Here is a 5,698-nt window from a genome sequence, read left to right on the forward strand (position 1 = left end):
TAAAACAAAGCAACAAAACCAGTCACATGAGACAAAAAAAAATTTGCATAGCAAAAACAAAATCCGCTTCCAAAAATGACAAACTACAATGAGCAATGAGAAATCGCAGTTCAAACTAAAATCAGTTAGGAATCAAACCAAGAATAACCTTGACCCTCTAAATCTATCAGAGTGAAAAGAAAATGAGTAAAACCCCAAGAAAAATTACGATCGAACATTAATTCCATGCTTTCAAATCAAACCAGACAGTGGAAAATATATCACGAAACAAAACCAGAAACAAGAAAAATATCAAAGAGGGAGTGAACCAAATACTTGAATTAAACAACAATTTTAAATCCTGATATGGAGAGTAAAAATAATAGAAAACATTCAAACCCTAAAGAAAGATAGAAAACTTGCGAACCAGGAGGAAAAACTGAACAGGTTGTTCGAGATTTATTATTAGTTTTGCTATTACATAATACGTATATCACCGTCCATATTCAAAGAGAAAATGAAAAGATCTCAAGCAAATTACTTCTCTGGTTTGTTCTGTTTCTCTAAGAAATTGTTGCATTAAAGAATAACATGAGGCATAAATCAGAGTTCAAACAAAAAAAAATTGCTTGTTACCTCGATAGCGCTGTAATCAACGTATGATCATACCAATGGTCGAAATGTCATCAATTTGCCTTGATGTCCTCACAACGAATCTCTGAAATGCAGGGCTACCTGAAAAAGAAAGAAATATTGTTTAGCTTTACAACCAGACATGACGCCAAAATAAAAATTAGAATATTCCATCAACAACCCAATCTGATTATCTCATCTCAGCATAAAACCTTTAGCTCTACATTCAAAAAGCAGAAAAGCCAATTCAGCACCAACCCTAGAAGAAAAGCCCCAAAAGATCCAGGCAATGTTCCTTTCTCTTTCTCTCGCTTAACTTTTTCCTTCCTTCTTTTCTTTTCCGCATGTTTAGTCTCTGGGTTTTTTTTCCCTCTGGGCTCTTTGTTTCACGTGGTGGAGAACAAAGAGATAATTTTACTAACGAAAAAACGGTCCAAGCAAGGAAATCGGTGTCATTCAGCAACGAAGGAAGGAAACCAAAGCAAAGGAAAAAAATGACAATATGTAATGGCGAATTCACAGAGCTTGGAAAAAAAACCTAAAAGGAAAGGCAACGAGAGAAGATTCGAGAGAATGCAAGAAATATGAAGAAGAAAAAAACCTAATTCGAGAGGGAGGAGTAGAGGACAATTGAGAACAATCAAGATAGAGGAAGAAAAGCTTTCCAATACACCGAAAGCTGAACTATCATCGAGCACCGGAGAAGAAAGAGACGCGAAAGAAAGAGGTGAAGCGTTAGCAACGAAACCGTACAAACTCAAACGGTTACAAAGTAAAAAAAACGGTTTGTATTGAAACTGGATAGAAGTTGTGAACAGTAATTTCGGAGTTAGTTGATGTGTCAAATTTTAATTGACTTATCAATCCTCACGAATATGAACAACACCGGAATCAATGTCCTAGAACTATTATTACAAGTGATTACCAACTCAGGGACTCCATTGAATTTGAGACCCCTCTCAATCACATCCTTCAAGCACACTCGGATACTTGGTCAGCTTCAATATCAACGCATGTGAAGACTTCAATCACACAATCACAACATAGAAAATCTTCAAATTAAGAATATAAATCATTTAGGAGGTAAAAAAACAAAAACCTCTTTCTGATAACACAGAAGCATGGAACGCAGTAACAATGGCCTCGATGAAATCAATTTAAAATTTTGAAACCCTAAATCCCCAATTTTCAACTTCGATTTTCAAACCCTAGAACAAAAAATCAATAGAAAGAGTTCTAAGAACCATATAATCATCTAAGAACCCGCAAATCTCAATCGATTTCCAAACAAAAAAAAAAGATTCCACAACAACGCTGAGATTATGAAAAAAAAGGAGAAAAAAGAGGCAATGATGATGAGAAAGAAACCTAGAAGCAGAGCGTGGATGGTAAATATTATAAATGCGATCCTCTCTTCTGTTTTTTCTGCGATTGTGAATTTTGTTTTAGCGATTCGTCGTGATAATCAGAGAATTGAATTGACCTCTCCGACAAGTTTACGCGTCGAGGCTCAACGATCCTACATCAAAGACGTTCGAACCTGCTCGAAGTATACTTTTGAGGTGAGGACGACGAAAGATTTGATGGAGGAGAAATGGCGGTTGAAGAAGATGAAGCGTGGGAAAGATGATGAATTGGAGGTGAATTTGAGAAAAATTGTATTTTGGTTAGTCAGATTAATATTGGCGCTATTATTTTAAATAAATTGTTAGTTTGGTTACAATTTTAGTCCCGCCTTTATGAAGAGGCTAATTACTAACAAAACTCTATTTTCAATTGGAAAATAAAATTTAGGTAAACTGCTACTTTAACGTTTCATAAAGACTATTTAACTATAGTACCAAATTTGAAATATAATTTTATTTTATAAATACATGTATAAATGATGTAGCGGGAGGTGATGGAGACGATATAAAAATAAGAACTGATTCGCGGATGAATATCGGTCAATGATTCTTCCTAAAACATGTTGATTCGATACATTTAAATCACCAGATTAAGAGCATCTCGAACTCGTTGATTCACAAAAATACCGAAAACAAGGTAATTGGAGAGTTTTTTTTTTCATTAATCAAAATCTTCTCATTAAAAAGAAACCTAAAGCACATCTATAAGAAAATCCTAATACTAATTTAATACCAGAAACTAAACATAAAAATATTAAATATTCTAATACGTTAATACTAACTAAATAAACGTAATCATATATATATATATATATATATATATATATATATATTCTTAGATATAGTATCTTATATTATATATATATATATAATTAATACCATATAAATTAGTGCTATATATATAAATATATATATATATATATAAATATATATATATATATATATATATATATATCAACGTAGAGTAATATATCAGTACTATATATATATCAGTAATATATGTATATACTACACATATAAAACTACTAACTACATATATAACTAACTACTAATAAGACTAATTTTACTTAAAAAATAATTGATATATATATAAAGATTTTCTATTAAAATTAGGTATTTAATCTCCATCACTCTTCCTGATAAAAAAATTCGCCATTTTGTTATGTGAATGTTGGGGTTGATACTTTCTTATTACTTGAGAGAGAAATTTGGTTAACTTCAGTTTAACTATTTTTTTCCCCTTTGTTTTAAATATATAAAGATAAAATAGCCTTAAAGCGTTATCTAAAAAGTAATTTTTTTTGTTAATTCTTATTGATAACTTCTTTTTAATCTAAAATTCCAGCTTAAAAGCGGTTAATCTGATAAGAAAGATGTACATTAGGAAATTTGTTGACAATATTTTCATTGACGGCGCTTTTACTTTTTCGAGAAATTTGAAAATAGACACTCTAGCTAATACAAAGAAAGCCCAAGTCCATATCAATTAGACGGGCCCATTTCAGCAAAAGCCCATATTGTAGATTTTTGACCTTTAAGACAAAAGATAGTTAATTTTACAGTTTTGACACCTTCATAAAGTAGTTAGTCATCTAACTCGCCCAACCAGTCAAAAAGAGATAATTAGTCATCCAAGAGATACAAACTTTCATTATGAGCAACTTACACATCCAACATACACTACTATTCCATTTGAAAATAACCAACTACTCCAATAGACATGATTATTGGTATAAAACGTACACATATTTTATTTCTTTATTCATCAAACACCCATCGTACATATATTCACAGTTTCTTCCATCATTTGAAAGATTATAAAAGGAAACACACCAAAACGAGCAAGGAAAATGATTCATCACTACAAGAGCTCTCAGACGATATTGACAGTTGGAGATGGAGACTTTTCCTTCTCTGCTTGCTTAGCAAAAGCCTTTCGCTTTGCTAACAACATGGTCGCCACTTCTATTGATTCTCTTGGTACGTACCCATAACTCAAAATGCTTATCAAGTATGATATGTAAACTACTAAGACCATCAGATACGTGCATGCTTATCAACATGGTACGTTTGATTTGTGGTGATGAACATCAGGTACGTTGAAGAGCAGGTACGGAAACTTTGAAAATGAGTGGAAAGAATTGAAGAGCAAAGGTTGCACTGTTCTGTTTGAGGTTGATGTGCATAATATGAACACACATCCCACATTACGTGCCATGAAATTTGACGTCATCGTTTATAACTTTCCTCATGCGGGTCATGACTATAGACTCCGTGAAGATGATACAATTCTTATAGAGTAAGTTAATACACACATGTGTGTGTGTGTGTGTGTTCTATATATTTATAAATCAATCTCTCTTTGTTTTTTTATAAGTATTTAGGTATAAACGTATTTTTACATGTGAAACTATTGCATAAACCTGAAATTCTAAGCTTAATTAATTTTGAAAGTGATTTAAAAAAATTAAATTGAAAAGTTTAGGAAGGCTTTCCTTTATTGATTTTGTGTTTTATTATAATTAATTTTTGTGAACGTTTTCTTAACCGCCCGTAATATGAAAGGTTGCTTTTATAAAAGGAATAACATAAATGAAAGGTAGTACAGTTTCATTTAGCAAGAATTTTTACCATTTATTTATGTTTTTGAACAAAATAATAAAACGGTGCCTTCATAGTCCTAAATACCTTGGAACTTGTTTTAATTTAATTTTCACATACAATAAAATATTATGATGATATAGGAGGCACAAGAAACTGATGAGAGGTTTCTTTAGGAGTGCGAGGGGAATGGTGAAGAGAGGCGGCGAGGTTCACGTTGCACACAGAGACGACTATCCTTACTGCCAATGGGAGTTGGAGAAGCAAGCTCGAGCCGAAGGGTTTGTGTTGAAAGAGAAATCCCCGTTCTCGACAATTAACTACCCTGGTTACCACCAGAAGAGAGGCAGTACTATCCGAGGCGACAACACCTTCTCTTTGGGTTCACAACCCTTCACTTTCAAGTTCTGTCTTTATCATGATTAACAAGTCTGTATAATTATTATCCTTAGGACATGGTATATAAATTGCTAGTTTTTATTTTGAACGCGCCCTTGCGTGCATGTATTATATGTATGTATTATTATGTATATTTAAATAGTTTGAAAATTAATATATGATATATATTGTATTGTTTGTAACGTAGTTTATTATTATTATTATTATTATTATTATTATTATTATTATTATTTGAAAATTAATATATGATATATATTGTATTGTTTGTAACGTAGTTTATTATTATTATTATTATTATTATTATTATTATTATTATTATTATTATTATTATTATTATTATTATTATTATTATTATTATTATTATGTAGTTCAATGCATACCATATTTATTTCTAGCATAGATTATAACAATATACATTTACATCTATTTCATATATTATATAATAATTTTTTTTACATGTGGAAGATTTACTTTCTTTCAGTTTAATTTATGTGTACCAAATCATATAATCTTGATTAATAGTGTCATTAAAAAAAAAATTGTAATTTTCCACATTCGGAAAAAAAAAAATCTGTTTTGTATCCTTCTTTCATTGATTATATTTTATATATGACTGATTTTATCCATCATCATGAATTTCTTATAGAGCAGATTAACATATTATAATGGCACGAAAAACG

The 5,698-nt window shown here is 30.9% G+C and overlaps 1 long non-coding RNA gene and 1 pseudogene across 1 annotated transcript; one reads left to right on the forward strand and one right to left on the reverse strand.

Moving 5' to 3' along the window:
- Positions 1–380: 380 nt before the first annotated feature.
- Positions 381–1,079, reverse strand: LOC149407363 (uncharacterized). The gene is made up of 2 exons (XR_016301555.1): positions 871–1,079; positions 381–714 (listed from the first exon to the last, which is right to left on the reverse strand). It is a non-coding gene; the product is annotated as an uncharacterized LOC149407363 (long non-coding RNA).
- A 2,789-nt stretch (positions 1,080–3,868) lies between these two features.
- On the forward strand, positions 3,869–5,045 carry LOC149407364 (uncharacterized protein At4g26485 pseudogene; annotated as a pseudogene).
- The last annotated feature ends 653 nt before the right edge of the window (positions 5,046–5,698 follow it).

Source organism: Urtica dioica, chromosome 1 (assembly GCF_054948205.1).
Source record: "Urtica dioica subsp. dioica isolate 48M chromosome 1, U.dioica_male_clone48M_v1_H2, whole genome shotgun sequence".
Taxonomy (NCBI): Eukaryota; Viridiplantae; Streptophyta; class Magnoliopsida; order Rosales; family Urticaceae; genus Urtica; species Urtica dioica.